This window comes from Rhincodon typus, chromosome 20 (genome assembly GCF_021869965.1).
Source record: "Rhincodon typus isolate 14 chromosome 20, sRhiTyp1.1, whole genome shotgun sequence".
Lineage (NCBI taxonomy): Eukaryota > Metazoa > Chordata > Chondrichthyes > Orectolobiformes > Rhincodontidae > Rhincodon > Rhincodon typus.
The window spans coordinates 36,616,615-36,636,020 of record NC_063351.1 but is presented as its reverse complement, the minus strand read 5'-3'; the positions used below and the strand labels follow the sequence as shown (position 1 = coordinate 36,636,020).

At 39.8% G+C, this 19,406-nt stretch overlaps 1 long non-coding RNA gene across 3 annotated transcripts; it reads left to right on the top strand.

Moving 5' to 3' along the window:
- Nucleotides 1-134: 134 nt before the first annotated feature.
- On the top strand, nt 135-12,362 carry LOC125485585. 3 transcript variants are annotated; one of them, XR_007264300.1, is made up of 6 exons: nt 135-202; nt 488-596; nt 3,312-3,389; nt 5,213-5,248; nt 7,773-7,907; nt 10,699-12,362. It is a non-coding gene; the product is annotated as an uncharacterized LOC125485585 (long non-coding RNA). The 3 variants fall into 3 exon arrangements; XR_007264298.1 differs by having other exon boundaries at nt 164-268; XR_007264299.1 differs by lacking the exons at nt 135-202; nt 488-596; nt 3,312-3,389 and adding an exon at nt 4,159-4,261.
- The last annotated feature ends 7,044 nt before the right edge of the window (nt 12,363-19,406 follow it).

The following is a 19,406-nucleotide window of genomic DNA, read 5'->3' as shown; positions in this document are numbered from 1 at the left end:
AATTGCTCTTTAAACCCGGAGAGGCGGACTCCATCCATACGGAATGGATCAAAGCACCAGCCCAAACCCCCACCGCTCAGCCACCATCCCCCACCCCTCCCTACCCCACCCACCCCCAAAAAAAACAAAACCCTCGACAACCAGTCATGGCTCAACAACCCATCTAGCAGAGAGAGAGAGAAAAAAACTGCTTGGCTATTCGGTACCTGCAACACACATACACACACACACATAAAGCCCGAACGCAATGTGACAAAGCATCCGATAAGTAAATACCTTTTTAAAAAATACAGGAACGACAAACATTTGCGGAGGGGGAAAGCTGCTGTAGGCGCGGCTTTCAGTGTGTGTTCCTGAATTTCCTCCGGCTCACATCGTAACGCGCTTTAAGTTTACACCACAGCGCACAATATAGAACAGTAACGCGGGATTAGAAGGTGGCTTTACAAATGATTCTTAAAACAACAAAATGCTAAATCTCCTTCAGATGAAGAGAGCGCAGTTTCCCGGAGTTTCGGGATGGCTCCTTGTTTTGGTTACCGCCTCGTGTCCAGGGACCTTGTTCGGACTGAATCCTCTACATTTCTATTGGTCAGGTAGGGGAATTATACAATTAGATAATTATATCGACTCTGCGCAGTCTGCGTGATTCCTAGGTGCGTTAATGCTCCTTTCTCTTTGCCGCATGTTAATAATTCGGGCTATATTAAGTAAACACAAAGAATTAAGAACCCAGCATGTCTCAATCTCCCGCACTTAATTGCATTCCACTCCTGAGAGTCTCGTAAACAGGTATTTCCCGCATTCATTAAGGTCAGGAGATTAAATATTGAAGCACCTTGTTAATCAGTCAGTTTATTCTATCCTTCCCACTATATTTGAGGAGGTTGTATGTACTAGGTGTAGGGAGGTCCGCCAGTCTATAAAACCTTCCCACCAATCGAACGTTCAGTTCCAGTTGTTTCCCTGGAAGGTGTCATTTAAAATCTGGAATTCTAGGTCTTGCCCATACGTACATATTCTATTGCGGTATAAATGTAAATGGTTTAGCATTGTTGTGTTGTCCCGCTTCTCTGGGTACAGTGTTTTTTTTTTAACTGTGTCAGACAGCAGTTTGAAGGTAGGGGTAGAGGTGTTCGATTGTGCCTTTTACTGTAACCCATTGTCGCTCATTTTTAATTACTGCCATAACATAACAGCTTGAGCTGTTCCTCAAGCTGTTGCGAAGAAACATTTTGTCGTTTTAAATATCGCGCTCTTTTATTCTTCGGCGTTATTATCAAAATCACAATTACATCAAGAACATTATTCCGTTTTGTTATTGATATCAGAATGAATTCAATAAGGACAAAGCCGCGTGAGCCTTTGGAAACTCAAATGTTTTAATGTGGTGATATTTTCTTCTTGAAAGAGTGTAAAGCTCTTTTTTCTCTGCTCGGTGTTATTAAAGAACTAGCAATATAGACTTCACAGAAAAATAAAGACTTTTCGCCTCTATGTTGCGCAAATAGCAATATGACCACAATAGCTAGCCTCTGGAAAATGTTGAAGGCTTTATCTGCGCGCGCGATGCCCATAATTTCTATGAATGGCCCTTTTTAAACATTAGTACAATGGAATACACTGTTAAATGATTAAATATTATTGGAGACAGAGACTCGGTTAATCTTATCTTTCAATTCCATCTCAGTCAGAAAATATTTCTCTTATTTTAAGGGTCAGAACTTTAGTTATTGCTTTAGGTTTGGTAAGAGTGACCGGGTCGACATCAAAGAATGTTCTAGACCCATGATGGAGCTTGGTTTGAAGTTCTAGGGTATTATGAACCCACTCGGTTCCATACTAATCCCACAGTGAAGCGGCATTTCTCGAATAAACAACCTCAAACATATAGCTCTGTGTGGTTTGAGCGCTAGGGAAAATTATATTTTATTTCTTCCCAAACAAAGTGCCTAACGTGGGTCACAATGAATGACTTTTAATTATTCATGTACTCTCATGATCTCGGCCATGATTCGAATTGAAATTCAGCGACAATAGCATGGGAAATAATTTCCTTTCCAACTACTGCATTGTGTCTTCTGTTCTGAATATACCGCAAAATCGGTTTATATTCAGAAGCAAACAAGGTTATGTTCTGCATGCTGTGTTAGATAGTTTTGTGAGCATTCTTCCGCCTATCACCCAATCAGTGTTACATTTTATCAAAGTATCAGAATCAGGAGTCGAAACTGAAAATATTTCAAATGCACAAGGAAACACTGCTTGCTCGGTATTTGTGTTTTACAAGCATGCTTTGCATTTATAAATAATAGAAACATGGTACTTAAATGGCTATAACCAAACAGCAATGCTATCAATAAAAATCAGCAGCAGATTTGGAGTTCATGTTGCGTTTTCTACGGTACAGGCAAGTCCGCATAGATTCCGGCTGTCAGAAATAGAAATAAATGCAGTGCTAATTATTTTTAAACTCTTGCAACACAGGCTTGTTAGATAATTACACCTCCAAAGCTTCGCAGTTTTATTGTAACTTTCTATGAAATTAAATGATGCATTTTCCTTAAAGGTTGAAATGGATACGAATATTAATCACCAGTTTCGTCTCCCGGAAGCACTGGACAGTCATTATGTAATGCCAGCATACCATTAGCTCAATTTTTTTTTAAATCTTCAAAATAACACTACATCATGAACTTGATACTGATTCATGCAAATAAAAATCAAATTTCAAGGCGCAATTAAGAAAAAAATCTATATTTACGCATCAGCCGTGCTGTGGTTCCTTACGTTCAATGTTATGTCTGTGTTTTTACTTCAAGGTTAACTGTAAACCTTTTGGCAGAATTGAAGTGGATTTTTAATCCTTAGCCAACACACAGACTACCATTTCAAAAAGTAGGATTTATTTAGCGGAAGATGATGGCATATTCAAAGATGGGAGGCATTATTGGAAAGGAATGTTGACATTGCCAGTACTTAACTGTACTTGTTTGCATGTTTAATAAGTCAAAATATTATCTATACTCGAATTACATGTGAATATGTTTTAATATATCATCGCTGGTTGTTTCTTTTATGTATATTTATTTTGATTCCCTCCATGAAGGGTACCTTTAAAAATGTTATGGAGAATCAGGTGAAATCACACAAATACGTTTGCGCTGCGAGGAATTAAGAACCAAAAAAAGTACAAAGAATGGGACCAACAACCTTGATTATTGACACTTCTGTAATTCGTGCCCTCCAATCCCTACTTAACTAACACATTCCTCGCCGAACATTGGATTTAACTTAACGTTTTGTTACAGTTAAGGACCACGAACCCGAGTATTTGGAAAATACAGTATCAACTGCGCCATTATCTGTTGCACACTCCTGTCTCTCAGGTCAGTTTCTTTGTCATTATGTAATGAAAAGTGACCGTGTGCTCGATTCAGTTGAGGAATAGAACATTTGCTCAGTATCTTTCTCTTGACGCAGTAGGTTTATAAAGATTCCAAAGCGATTGTGCAACCACAATAATTTTGCAGAGATATTAATGACAATATTCAAAAATAATAGTCAGAGAAGTCAGTTAATAAGTATTCATCGTGACCTCAGTCAAGAATTTGATTGTTGTTCTCATAAATCACCAATATAAATTCAATTGAAGGCGCTGGTAGTACTTTATGTTCTTAATTCCTTCAAATTGCCATCAACTTGGAATTATTGAAAAAGGAATCGTTAAGCAAATCAATCTTTTTCCCACCAAGGGACAATCGAGTTTTGTTAATAAAAAAAATATTTTATTTGCTCCAATTCCAACTGTATCTCCCAAAGTTTACCTGTGTTCTGCAGTGAGGCCTCGCCGAGCGGGGCAAAAGAAAAAAATAATCATATACAAGGTTTACTGTAATAGATCACAAATTAGTGGCTATCGGGGTACAATTAGATGCCTAAACGTACCACTTAATGAGGTATATGAGCACTAAATAATGACAAATGGATTTTAGTGTGCAGTGGGAAATGCTCAGGATCGTTACTTTGCAGTCAATGGATGTTTAATTCATGAAACCAAACTCTAATCCTTTTCAAACTGCAACACGTGCCATACTTTATGAGTTTGTGACGTGCTCTTGAATAAAATTGGGTCTTTACTCATTAGAAAGAGGGGACGTTCTTCGTGAGGATCTCAAGCCACATCTTAGTGTTAAATCGGGCAGACGCTTCAAAATATCAAATGGAGCTACTTGAATAGTTCACAACTAAATTGTGCAAGGTAGACTGGGGGCATAGTTCCCCCAATTAGAAAATTTGTATATTAATGTACGAAATTAGCTGGTGATGGATAGAACTCTTTTCCTTTAAGTATGTTGGTATATCCCCATACATCAAATTATCTGTCAGTTTGCCATTGAATTTATAAATACAGCAATCACCAAATGTCTTTTCAAATACAAAAAAAATCCTTTAGCAAAATGTACAGTTTTAACTCTCTGTTGGTTGAATACACAATTTTAAGTCTCCTATCTTATATTTGGTCTTACCGACAGATCACTTTTTCTTCTATAGGTAGCACATCAATGACGCTTTTCACTGAATTCCAGTCCTAGCATTGCATTAGAAGGTGAACTCACCTTTCTAATCCCTACCAAAGATTTATTCAGGACTTTTAAAAATTATTAGGATGGCCTCACTGCTTACTTTCCAAAGCCGAAAATTATAATACAATGGATCGTTTAATGTAATTTTTAAATTGCGTTGAAAACAGAGGATAAAACACAGAAATGGCAAATGAAGCGCTTGAGCCCAAGCTATTCTAATGCTGATAATATGAATGCAAAGTGGGTTAAAACGTTTGTGTCATCTTGTTGGCACTATTAGAATGAGATTATTTAATAGTTCCAATATCTATCTGACTACATTATCTTCTGTATAATAAGTGTATCCATGGAATATGAAAAGGGTACGTGAATTAAAATAGTCTGTATGTCCCTAGAAAGAAAAAAAAACAAAAGTTTTTCGAAAGCAATGAAACCCTGTGAACAGTTGGCAAATAATTTTCCAAAGTAGGAGTTCTATGAAGTGTGATTTTTTTACAAAATCCTAACATTGTAAGTTATTCTTCCTATTTTTGACATTAGAGTCAATCATCACTTAAATGTTACAGTATTCGTTAAACATTATAGCCAATTGAAAATGTAACCACTAATTGTGTCCTTTTTTTCAGGAATAGAACTGTATCGCATTCACTACTGCCACCGATGTAAGTTAATATGATGAGAGAATCTTTGTTACTGATTTTTGATGAAGAAGCCACGTTTTCAAATCGCACTTTAAAGACCCGATTACAGCAAATTTTCATACTTTTTAAGCAGCATATCTGTCGTAGAAAAGAGATGCCTTTTCAGTGCAAAGTTAAAATAAGACGATTTCTTCTGTAGTGTTGCTTAGCTTCAGTGTTTAATATATTTGCGTATAGCGCCACACAGTGGTTTATTCTATAAAGCCACATTAGAAATTAGTAGTCTTTTGTACATTCGATAGTTAGCGTATCAGAGATTTACAATCCACAGAACAGGCACTAATGACTATTGCATCTTTAAGCGCAAGTATTGTTACACCATGATAACTGTTATGTGTGCATACATTCAACATGCCATTACTTAATACATTCAACATTTATCCCGCTGTCGTTCCTACTCAGGTGAATGCGTGGTCACCAAGACAGAACAGAGTTGCATCTTTATTATTTTAATTGTCTTGTCAATCACATTGTAGACGCTTTTTTGGCGGGTTAAGGGGGAATATTTTCCTTTATTCGTCTTGTAGTTTCGATCTTAGCTCAAATACGACCCAAATCCAAAGTGTTATGAGCCATGGTCTTTCCGTAGAGTTCTAGACAGCGAGAATTCTTACAGGCTTCAGCTCCGTCCACCCGATTTTAAAGTAATTAATTGCTTGTTAATCAGTCCAATGTCACTGAACAAAGGTTGTTACAATCCAGGACCTCGAACTGAAGCCAACAATTTGAACTTGGATCAGATAACCTTAAAAAAAACAAGATTCGTCCCTGATATGCAATCAACCCTGTGTTGACTAAATGATCATGACTGTATATTACATGAATTCAGAATAATCTATGAACCAATCAAATCATTGTGTTGTACGACAACTTAAAGAAAACGGTCTTCTAACTAACTGCCCAATTCGTTTAAAAAATTCAACTTCTTAAAGCGCCATGGCTGAGAATTCGAAGTGTTTTGCAGTGCTGAGTGCAAACATAGCGTTTACCAACTTACGCTTTTGATTACAACTTATCCCTGACGCGCTAAGTAAAACCTTTTAAATTGCAAGCTAAACCAATTTATTGACCCATTCCATTCGGAAATGTAAGCGTCTAATCATTTCGATAACCGAAACAAAAGTACTATTATGCTCTAAATTAATGTTTACCAGGCAGCAATTTAATTTGCATGATGGTGAGAAGTTCAGACGAAATCTTTTTACTTGGCGTTCTGATCTGTGAATGCGTACTTGCGGGAATTCAGTAGCAGACGACCCGATAGTTCCAAAGGCTTCCATTAGTTCCAAAGAAAGTGCAAGCGACGAGAGTAGCACCAAAAGTCCGTAATTACAGTGCATGTGGACACCAAATGTGATGGTACTTCGTAAAAGTGGTGTTTGTGTGCGCGCCTGTATGGATGTGCTGGGACTGATAACGAGATCTATCCCAACATTCGTCAAAGCATATGTGCACCACTTGTAGATTCGGCAGAAAGAGTAGAGGTAGTTTTACAATTCAAAATTAAGAACAGAACATGCAAGGACAAGGTTTAGGTGGTGTTCATTTCATCGCGTTGTAAACGAAATGCCCGGCACAGCTGAACATGAGCAAGTTGGTGAGCGGCGAGCAAGGGTTTCGTGTTAATGTTTTGAGCCATTTTCACAGAAGCTTCAATTCAGTGAAATGAACTCACCCCATCCCGCCTTAAGTAGGGGTGGGAGGAGTGGAAAAGGCAGCCCCATGTTTAAAATCGCCTTCTTACACCCAGTCCGGGCAAGCTGTATTTTGAACATTCCTATTGCACTCTCAGTGCTCCAAAAATGAAATAGATATCGCCTAACTGGTCTTTTCAACAACTGACAGTGCAGCATAAAAACACACTGTAAGTTCATTCATTGCTGTGATTGAATTAAACATGACACATGGTTAATGGCACATGTTGGAGGAACTCCCCCGTACAATGTGATGCTGAAATCTTGCAAAAACATAGGTACTTCACATTATATTAAACGACAATCTGCATGAATGGGGTGGGATGAAGTATAAAGGTTCATTTCAGTTCGAAATAGTGATGGAAGTCGGTAGCAAACTCATCGGTGTCAAAAATTATTGAAAACACGTTCAGCTCTATGAAAGCGTAAAGGCGTTTCCGCCTGGACATTTAGGGTTGATCCAATTGTTATAAATTTTACTGTTCATGTCAACAAATACACTTTCTGCTGTGTAGCCCAGTTTAAATCTCCTTCGAAAAACTTATTAAATTTTTGGTTGCATTTTTTTAGCGGTACAATGTCTTTCCCGAATAATTTCTGAACTAGACCAAATTCGGTGCTGGGCCTTTGATCTCTTGCCAGATTCAGGGGTCCTGCACTTTCTCAAGTAAACTTTTGTATCAGACTTTGTTAAGAGTGTGTCTATATAGGGGTGAGCTTGTGATCCGGATTGATTTCCTAAACAGAAGCGCGATTTTAAAAAGAAGCAATTTTGCCTCCATTTCAAACAGAAATATGAGGAAAGCCGAGGGGTACCGGTTTCAGCGAGGCAGTGCAGAGGCGATCGAGTGAGCTGTCAGCAGTGCCTGTTTGCAGTACAGCATCGCAATGCCTTCCTCACGCAACAAGGAACTCACTATGATCAGGTAGCGGACACATCCTCTTATTGAAGTGGACCTGTACAATAATGTCTTCTTTAAGATGAACTGTTCATTTGGCAATAATTTCTAGTGTTTAAGACTTGGTTGGCGGTGATTATTGAGACAGGATCTTTTTGGTTTCAGAACACCAAACTATGGGTTCAGTTAAGCTACAGGTAACAGATTATTTTTTGAGAAGTCGTTTTGCAACAGGTTAAGCACGGAGAGCTGGCATTGTTTGGCATCGTTTAAAACGTAAATGTTTAACACCGTCTCAGTGCATGCAGTAATTTGCTTTCCTTTGCAGACCAGGCCAAATATTTTCACTTCTTGCAGTTACTTGGCTAATATCTGTAATCTGAGCTCAATGATGCAACAAGTAACGAAATATTCAGGGCTCTGCAGGAGGCGTGTTCTATTATTCCATACTTCTAGGAGTGAATGTTTAAAAAGTAATTGCCTCGATTTTGAAAAATACCAAAATCTAGCGCTTTTTTGAGTAGATTAATAACTAGTCCGGATTTTCAAATAGGTAGCTATGAACAAGGCCTTAGATTGTGCGTTGCTCCTGGTGTCATTTCTTGATGGAACTGACATTCTAAGGGAAAGGGCTAATTTAACTGAAAAGCCAAACCTGCATGCACTCATCCACATCAATATTGGCTCAGCCTTGTTATGATCACATTTCAACTAGTCTAAACATGGGTCCCGCAGCTTTAAGACGCAAAATGCAATCGAAGTTCTTTCGCATTCGTGTCGTTGCTTTCCACACCCTCAACACATTCCATAGCGCTCTACAGCTAATTAATAAATTTTGAACAGGTGTCACCTCATCTCGGAATGTAGCTAGCACCCCATTCTTTTAACCTAGTTTAATCAATGCTATCAGTCCAGTTTTTGCAGAATTAACAATTCCTACTTCCAGCAGATTATATTTTGTTCTTGCAGCTGTGAGGTATTTAGGACGTAGGATTGATTCATCCGGTGGAGGTGATCAGCGTTTCCTCAGATTGTCAGTTCACCCACTCCGCATCTGAGGAAAGAATTCCACAAATCATGTTGGGCGTACTGAAAGTAACCTGTTGAGATGCCCCAGGGTTCACATACCATTTTCCAGATATTTACGACATCCTAACTTGCAATGACACAATTGCCTTCTAAGCACTGCGTTTGGGTGTTTGTGTGGTTAGATAGAAACGCTGACAGAATGAGAAATGTATGAGTCGCCTCAAAGTAAAGTAATTCTTTTAGCCCTACCACCAGTCCCACCCAACCCACTTTCCCCACTGACAGAATGAGCAGAATTAGGGAAAATAAAATCTAAACATATTTTTTGGTGTATCTTTGCTGGAATGTTTCTATTGCTACGTATTTCCATAGAAGTTGGGTAAATAGTCTTTAGACGTATTCGAATATGTCTGTTATTCGAAGATCCAATTCTATCTGCAAAGTTTTCCGTCGCACATCCTTTCCCTGTCTTAGCACATTGCAAAGTTTTTTGATGGAGTGGGCCAAAACAACCCAGCTGCCCCTACCCATGATGCTCTATTCTTTCATGTGATATGGACGCTGCGGATAAAACCAGGATTTGTCGCTCATCCCCAATTGCCCTTGAACTGATTGACAGGCCAACTTACAGCTCAGTTAAGAGTCAACCCCAGATCTCTCCACGCATCTAATTTCAATCCTTTACAGAATGACAGAATGATTACAGCAATCGTGAAGATGTTGCGAGACTGATGTGCCAAAAGCAGAAGGAACAACAACGTCGTTATCAGTCGAGAAACTCAGGGCGGTTAGCACTGCTAAATTAAGTGGTTAGCACTGTTGCCTCACAGTGCCAGGAACCCGGGCTCGATTCCACCCTCGGCTGAATGTATGGAGTTAGCACATTGTCCCCGTGTCTGCGTTGGTTTCCCCCGGATGTTCCGGTTTCCTCCCACAGTCCAACGATGTGCAGTTTAGGTGGATTGGCCATGCTAAATTGCCCATAGTGTCTAGGGATGTCCTGGTTGGGCGGACTAACATGGGAAATGCAGTGTTGTAGGGTAGGGGGATGGGTCTGGATGGGAATGCTCTTTGGAGGGTCACTATGGGCCGAATGGACTGCATCCATACTATAGGGATTCTATGATTCTATGAAATTAACAGTAATGAGTGCATTGACTCCTCGACATATTACTTAAGGTGTTATGTTCTTGCCTTGATATTCAACCAATTCTCAGAATAGTTCAACAAAATGTGCTTAACATTGTATTCCTTTCCTTTGCTCCATGACCCTCTAATTCACCTTCCTCTTTGAAAAGGCTGCTTAAAATCTGCCTCATTGACTAAGATTTTGCTTTATGGTTCGATGTCAGATTCTGCTTCATAATATCTTTGTGAAGGGGTATTTTATCAAAATTAAAAATACAAATATCGTTCAATGTCTACTTGTGAAAGTATTCAAGTTATATAAATTCTAATCAACCCGGCTTTAACCTAATGTAGGAGTCGTTGCCGAAGTATTCCGAATTGAAAATGCAACAATTTTGCCTAATTTAAAGCATTGATTAATTTGTCTCCCCTTTTATACAGTCCCTTTCTATTGGCCGTCTTTGTCCCCATTAAGGCAACTTTGATATTTTGTTACATTTTACCTTAAGTCGAGGTCGAACTAAGGAAAATGAAAGGCCTTAAAGTGGCACGTGTTCACGGACAAAAAGAACCATTCTACTAGCTCGGTTTTATTGCTGGTTATATGTAGTTCCTGGAGTTACACTTACAGAATAAGATCTTCTTTATCAATTTGTAACAGGCCTCTGTTGCACATGCTGCATCTTCAAGACCATATCACACTAGTACACTGTTGGTGGATTGCTGGTCTGAACATCATATGTCCTCGTTTCCTACTCATGGAGGATAGTAGTGACTAAATGGGAAGGCCGCCGTTAAGGAGTCAATCAATTTAACAGAACTGCAGGACCTCGGAAATATCCATAGAAACACAGTACATTTGCAAGATGCAAAACAAAATAGCAAATGCGTGAGATAGTTCATAAAACATATTGAGGGCAAAGTGTGTTGGGAATAGATACATGTTATATCCGATGAAACGACTAATCATTTGCTTTGTGTTAGATCTGCACAACACTGTGAAAGTTTGCAGTCATTGACTTGGGTGTGAATTAAATGTGTATTTCTAGCCGTCAACCCTCCGTGAACTGTATAGGACAATAGTTCAGTGTGAGTGATGCTGTGTTCGTGAGTCTGTCTGATGTTTGTTTGCGACCAAGTGTCTAAGGTCCTTGAGGATGTCCAATTGTAACAGTTTATATCTGTGTGTAAAGTGCAGTTGCATTAGTAGATTTCCGATATTCGTGTTTCCCTTTGTGAGGCTGTTTCTGCTTCTCTCAGATTTATGTTTATATACAAAGAAAATTCCTTGGATGATTCTGCTGTTGTATGTACGTGAATCCATCTGTGTAACGCTGTAGTCTGACTTGCTCAAAGCGACATTATCAGCTATATTTTCCAGAATTTTAAGAAAATTTCTGCAGCCTGAGTTTTAGACGAAAATTATTTTCGTTAATCGTTAATTAGTGAGTCCCATTTCTGCTCTGCTCATGCTGATGTATGTATCTTGCCGAGAAACATGAAAGGGGACGGCTTGGATTGTAGTTAATTACATACTCTGTAAAATGATACATGCGTGGTCATGAATTTTAAAGCGATTTTCTGTTTTAAACTAATACTTATGCCAACAGATTAACATTGAAATCTATACAACAACTTGAAATGACTCTATAGTTAGCTCAGGCGGTTCCAGTAATGATAGTAAGTAGCTGAATATTTCATATTAACAATAAGATAGATGGCTAGATAGTTACAGCAGTTATGAAGTTTTTTTTAAAAAAAACTCTTTTACAGTTTTAACAATGGAGTGCAGACTGCAGCATACCATTTAGTTCATAGATAATGGTCATTTTTTCAGTAATAGTGTATGAGCTGAAAGGACTGTGAGCGACAACAACACTTGCCGCCGAAAAGCGCCGGCCTTTGGACGTATCAGTGACTTGTCACCCCGGGCGAAATTGAGCTCCCTCCTCCGATCAGTTCCATTCCAGCCCTTGGTCAACGTTATAGTTCAGCCAGGCCTCTATCAATCTCTGACCTGTCAACTTATAAGAGAAAATATTATGTTTTACTCTCGGTGAAGTGTTAGGCAGATGGTTCCGGAAGTAAGTAATAGCTGTAAATAAAATTATAGTTTCGGTTTTACATCTAACATAGTTGGATAAACAAAATATTAAAATGCGATATTCTGAAAATGCAGCAGCTGAATGCTTGCCCTTCCTCGCGAGTAACATCACCCAACAGCAATGTGGTACTTTACAAGTTGAAGTGGGCTGTCGCCTGGTAAAGTAGAAACAGAAACAAAAACAGGAGTTGCTGGAAAAGCTCGGCCGGTCTGGCAGCATCTGTGGAGAAAGGAATCAGAGTTAACGTTTCGGGTCCGGTGACCCTTTTCTGAGGAAGGGTCACCAGACCCGAAACGTTAACTCTGATTTTTTTTCTCCACAGATGCTGCCAGACCTGCTGAACTTTTCCAGCAACTTCTGTTTTTGTTCCTGATTTACAGCATCCGCAGTTCTTTCGGGTTTTATTCAGAAACAGACAGACTGCTTACTCCGTAGCTAAAGACAGCGATTATATAACTCTGATTTTTTTTAATAACACGGTTTGCTCTGCACGTTGTATTGTCAAACGGAACAATATCTATAGCTTTTTGCCCCAAACTAATGTAGATTTGGTTGGCCATGTCCAGCCCACGTGGCCGAAAGCTGCAGAAATATATGGGAAGTCATCGCAACGCCCTGCCAGAAAATAGACTACTTAGCCCTCAGAAAACAATCCTTGGTCTTTTTCGTCCTACTGTCCTCAGACCCTGGTATGTTATCGCTGTCATATGCCAACAACTTCATTGGCATCAGGCTCCTTGCTGATCCCATTCCGACCCTCTCGGGAACTTACAGGATGTCAGTGCAATTGGTTCTGGCGCGTACAGAATGTATAGAGACATGCTCGTGTTTTTTTTAATCTATGGTGGTTTACGTTCTGATATATTGCACTGAACTCTATATTTAAAATGCGTTTCCACTGTATCCACGCTGCGTCGACTTGTACCTGCTGAAGTGTGTGTATCACTATCTGCCATGTGATCTCAATAAACGCTATTGATACTGACCGACCTTTGTTATCCGTCTTGTGCAATGTTGCCTTTGTACAAACTTCACTGCAGGGTGAGATTAGTTGGTGGGTGCAGGGAGAACTACATCGAACCGGGATATTTCATTCGGATTTCTGAGGCGGAGATTCCATCAACTGAACGCGGCGACACACAGTAAAAATACCGAGTAGGTCGCATACCGTCAGCTTTGAGCAATTATAAATCCTGACAGTGGAAAGGAAAGGTCTGCAAGCCACTGAACCGCGAGGGAAGCGAAGTGCACTACAATCTACCCACAACTAGGTCGAATTCGTTATTATGAATCCTTGGCTGCATTTATGTCGTTCCTTCAGAGTTGAGCCATGTGTGTAATCTGCTTAATATTTTCATTTCATTCCCTATAGTTGTTTAACTGTATTTATTTTCTTTTTATTTTATTTTGCACAATCTGTGTTGTGTCACTCGCATATAACTCTCCCCTTTTACATGTATTGTAATCATTAACACGTGTGCTGAGTCCTTTTTGCTGGTATTTGGAGAGGCAGCGCACTATGAGCTGTGTTCCTTTTACCCCATGGCTACACTTCCTGTTGATTGTGTTTCCTCTGACCCTTCTGTGCTTAATTTAACATTCAATCTGCAGTAACGCTGCCACTTCAAACGGGAGTGTCCCAAATGTTCCCATCAAATATTTCTTTTCTCGCAAATGTAGGACAATGTCACGGAAAGTACCATCTACGTTTAACGTCGCTAAACTATCCTCAGCGTGTTCATTCTCTGTGAAGGTCAGTTTTTCAGGGCATGCTTACGCAATGCTTGGTGTTTTCATGTGGTGTAAAGTCCCCAGGGCATTTTATTGGGAGTATGTGGGCCCAACAGAAGGCAGCAGCTGGTCTCGCTGTACTCCGCAGTTATCCCAGATTCTGCTGCCGATTCCCAGCTCATCTCCTCTAATTTCCTTTCCAGGCGTGGAATGGAGAAGCACTGGAAGGTGACATCCGAAAACAACAGGTAGGTCTACATACCTGTCACTCCAACAGGCTCAGTTTTACGCTCTCATTTTCTAAAATAGAGACACTATAAGGCTTTCGGGAAATGTTGCAGCACCTTGTTGCTCGCTCTGGGCATATCTTATCAATGGACAACCAAAGTGGACGTTCCACGTTATCAATCATGTAATTGCTGTTTGGCTAGAATTCGGGACGGGATTTTGTGATCTCTCTTTTCATCACACGGACACCAGTCTGTATAGGAACCTCTCAGCAAAACGTGTCCTTTCACTGGTAAATATGATTTCAATCTGAACAACTGTAATGATTTGTGATTGAGAGATGCACCCAGTTATACTCCCATATAAAGGAGAGGAAAATGTGCCATTGTATGTATCTAAGATTGTGAAAATGAACTGCTTTGTGTGTGAAAGACCATGCCGAGATATATGTTTGTTGACAAGTCTGTGTGTATGTCTGTTACGCAGCATGCAGGTAGTGAGATGGATTGTAAAGTATATCAGCCAGTAAGAGGGAGCTTGTCTGAATGCACATGGGATTTAAAGGAATGAGAGAACACTCACAGTACAGCTGTAAAGGTGATTGGCACTCACTATACTCACTGTCCAAATCTAAATCCCGACCCAGGAGCAATGCACAACAAGACACGCTTTAAACAGAAGCGGTTCTGATTTTAACCTCCCAATCTACATCAGACAAGTTCTGCTGAGAGTGGACCTGGTTTGTAGTTCTGCTGAGAGTGGACCTGGTTTGTAAATGCACCGATTGAGCATGTGTCGATGTTTGAGAAGTAGCGGGTGGCTATGTTTCAGCAAGGAAATGTGTGGAGCTCTGAGTGCCAATGGGTGTGTGAAAGTAGGTTCCTCGCCAATTAAAAGCGGACACTGTTGGCGATTCCTTAACGGCATGTACGAGTTCACCACCAAAGCGATGACAGCACTGGCCAATCTGATTCCCTATTTGACCTAACAGAACACGTAACGGACAATTTGTGCTTTGAAAAATGGCGCGGAAGCCTTGAACAATTTGTTGAACAGTAAAAAAAAGTCACGTAATCGTAAAAAAAATCTTTATATCAAAATATTCAGCGTCTGACATTGGCAAGGTTATCTTCAATGAAACCCAGAGTATGAAGCAATAATAAACCGAGACTTTTATTTAAAATCAACACTCGGGGCTTTTATTTGCCGTGTGATTCCTACTTTGCAGTGACCATGTTTCCTTCTTAAAATCTACAAGATCTTCTCTGATATTCGCAACAAAACAAACCACACACACACACAGAGACACCCAACTCTGTTCTAATTCAGATTTGCGATAGCTTATATCACTTTGATAAATTATTTGCTCTGGAGAATACATTGCCTTCAAATACTTCACACAAAGTTGTGTTTCACCTGGAAAGTGGATGAACAAAGGATTGAGGAGATGGGGAAAGCTTCAAATCGTGCTTTTGTGTAAGAACCTCAGAAAGGTACATCGTATGATCGATTGAATTCATCATTTAACTTTTCGAATCTCTGCGTTTGCTTTACTGTCTTATCAACTATTATCGGAGTTAATTTTAAGCAAGGAATAAAAAGGCTTTGAGACAAATAGGCACCCAGCATCAGGGCGTTGGAGGATTTGATATATTTTCATGTGAACTTCCGACTAGAACACGCGGACAGTTGCGGCGGTGCAAATTTCAGCTGCTCCCTTGGTGTTGATGGGTAGTAATCTTCTCCCCCGTTCTCCTTGTATTTCTGGCCGAGTATACAGCAGTGCACCGTGAACACTGCGAGAAAACCATTCCTCCTGAAAGTCACCCTTGCTGTAGAGGTTCTACTTCGAAGTTTCAAAACAGGGCGGATGCGGTAGCTTTGTATAACAGCGTAACTCCCTACCGCCCGCCCCAGCTGCATCCAGTCCTCCCTGGTTATACAGAATATTTCGCTTGCAATCCGGGTTCAAATGCTTCCTCTCCCAGGCTCACTCAAATCCTGAAGTCCAGTAGTCAGCTGCTGGGCGCTTTCCTTCCTACGTGGTAATGGGCCCGCACCAGTTAACTCTGACTCCTGGAAATCCCACAAACTTACGCATCACGATCGTAAAGTTCGAGAAACTACAAATAAAACAGCCGATTTCTTCTAAACGAAATCTTAGTCCCGCAGAAAAAAAAATTAACCTTTTAGCAATCTGCCTAAAATTAGGTGCAAATGTAAGAATTTTTGTGCATCAAGTTCAAGAAACTACAAATAAAATTGCCGATTTCTTCTAAACTAAATCTTAATCGGCCAGAAAAAAACTTATTTTAGCAACCTTACTGAAATTGTCTGATATACATATAGATTGATAACTGTACATGACGCGTACGATGGATATGTAAACCCTTCTTATTCCACATGGCACGAGAGACTTTCTTCAGTACGAACATATTTTACATACTTCTCCTGTTACACTTGGTAGATTAAGGAAATATTATACGTGATTGTTGTGTAGGGTCAGGAGTTTTACACAACGGTGGTACATTCCCCAAATACTGTAGGTTTAAACCGAAGTAGAGATGAGTAACAGTGAAATTCACTGTTTAACAGGCTGTGAAGAAGCACAGGGCCGGACAGAACCGTTCCAGTCGGTGAGAGCTCTTCAACCCACAGAAACACGGGTGAGAGTTGCCGACAGCAGCTCACACTGAGCGTGTAGGGAGGACGCTGGAAAACTAGTTCATTCCGTCTGCGGACCCATCCAGTTAACCGTTTTCTCGCCACACGGTCTCAATGACTTTTTATTGGACTGCAAAAGGTATACTTTTTTATCGTGTTTTTTTTTTCTTTGCAAATTTAAGAGAAACGTTTGGCCATTACCCCGGTTAAAGTAAAGCTATGGATCGACACCGACCGGTCTGGTGAAAAGTTAGCGGAGTTTTTCTCGGGAGAAATTGACCTTTACTCTCCCGTGCACGTTTAACGAGGAATTTACCAAAACAGCGATGAACAGGGACTGTAGTATGTGCAGCAGAAATAGCATTCTGACGATGCCTTGCTTCAAGACAGAAGGAAGAGTTTTTGTTTCTTTTCTGTCTGTTGTATGGGCTAACATGTGTTTTTGATCAAATGTCTGCACGTTAGAAGCTGTTTTAAATCAGTAATCAGCGTCCCTTCGTTTATTTACCGAGAAGTGGTTATTAGAATACTAAAAGTAACCAGTCTCCGTTTTAAAGGGATCGTAAAGATTAGAGAGAAGTTTGAGCTCCTCTTAAAGAAAAGATCTGAAACTGCTCAACATTAAGTTCCTTGTCTGTTTTTCAAAGTTTCTCCAAGGAAGTGGGTGCATTTTGTCCAATGTTTGATAGGCTGTGATTGAGCTACTCCGCTTCTCAAGTTTCCGGGTAAATGTCCATATTCCAAGCTCGGCTTTCAGTCCCGGAAGATACTTCCGTGTTTGCCCTTTTGACTAGCAGCACTGTTTGCTCAGTGACAATGATTACATTTCTCTTCCTTAGAATGCCAGATGTTGTCCCTCACTGAGTGGATTTCGAAAATCACAGAGTTAACTTTGTTTTGTGAGTATTTGAGTCCCCGAGGTACCTAGACACCCATCTCCCTCCCAATCTGTCCGAAACAGGCCGTGACGTCACCCGCTTGCCCGCAGAACCGCAACGAATAAAGTGAACGCTTACGGCGTCAGAGATGGCCAAAAGGCATCTGGGTTACAAGTAATACACCAGTTAGTTGCAGCTCGAAATAAAATCTGCCCATTGCCCGCAGGCTATCAGGGTCTGTTTATATTTCAGAACGCAGCTGCAATGGACAATTCCAACCCTAATAATGATAATGATCAGTGTGAGAGCAAGTCACCCCACAGTTTTCAGCATAGTTTTCATTTACTCTCAGTAATAGTATACTGTCATAGTTCATGTCTTATTGGGGGCGGGGTTGTATCCGATATCTTTCTTGGTTCCTTCACGCTAAACACAAATATTTTGCGAACGAGCAGTCAAATAAGTTGAAGCTGCAAAGACCGCAGGAACATAAAGGACAGCGTCAAGAGATCAGATTAGCGGCTGTAAAGGGGTTCAGTTATGAAATCCTAAATCACCTTTATCACCAGTGGAAGACAGTTGGCTATATTTTGTAAAGCGAAAACATCGTTAGGACTTTTGTCTACACTCCTGAGAAAATATCAGTATATTGCGGTGAGCTTTTTCTAACGTAATCTGCCAAACATCAGATACATCACGAGGTTGTTACTTTTGTTGTTTGGCGAGATTTATGATGGCCTTCTTCACAGACTAGTTTCCAATATGTTTCACTACCTCTAGTTTACAGTACGCCTCAGTAAATTGTGATTAGATAATCTTAATTGAAAGAGTCCATATTAAAAGAAAACGGGTAAAGTAAATAATTGGTGGAATATAACTGTCCGCGGAAGATTATTAATTGACATTGGTGTCCCAATGAAGAATTGAATTTCACCTTTCCATTTGCTCATTAACGTTAAACGACCGATCAGAGAATTAGGGTTTTAAGTTTTTAACTTTTTCAAGTTTCTAGGATATCTTAATTATGCAAATTGTTCCTTTCAAAAGTGTGTCGAAGACATTCTGCTGTGTACACAAAACAGACCGTCAAAATATCACGGACAGGATAAGCAGACTAAACATTCTCGGCTTGCATTTTCCTTTCCGGCAACTGTAAGGTGTTTAGATTAGCTCAAGCTTCTAATTATTTGCATTAATGATTGAGAGAGATCTTAGTTCAGATTCATAGTATTGTTTACTTTTCGGTTTCTTTGATTATTATAAAAATAATATCTATTCTTAAGCCAATTAATTACAATCTGGAGGAGTCACAGGCACAAGGTTGTATATTCGCTCTGCACTCCAATGTAACTTCTCAAATTACAACCTGAAGCTTATTAATTGTTAACAGGATTCTTTCTCACTTTGGCGATAGCTGGTTAAGAAACTGGTTTAAAAGCTAAAAGATCAAACCCGGAATGTAGAAAAAATTAAACGAGCTGGAACAGTCACATAACCCACGCTTTACAAATTCACGGGGCAAATGAAAATTCCGCCTCTTTTCTGTAAAAAAAAGATTCATAATTGAGTAACACCACATCAACGATATTAACACATTTTCTTGGGTAGGGGTAAATCGATGATATTCACACTTGCAATATCCTTACTACCTGATGGACGTTAATTTCTTTAAAAGTGCGTCTGAATTGGGATTCTTACTGGCCTTTAACAGTTGTGGGCAGCTTTTTGTGTGAGATAACGTGAAACAAGAAATGTAGGTGTTA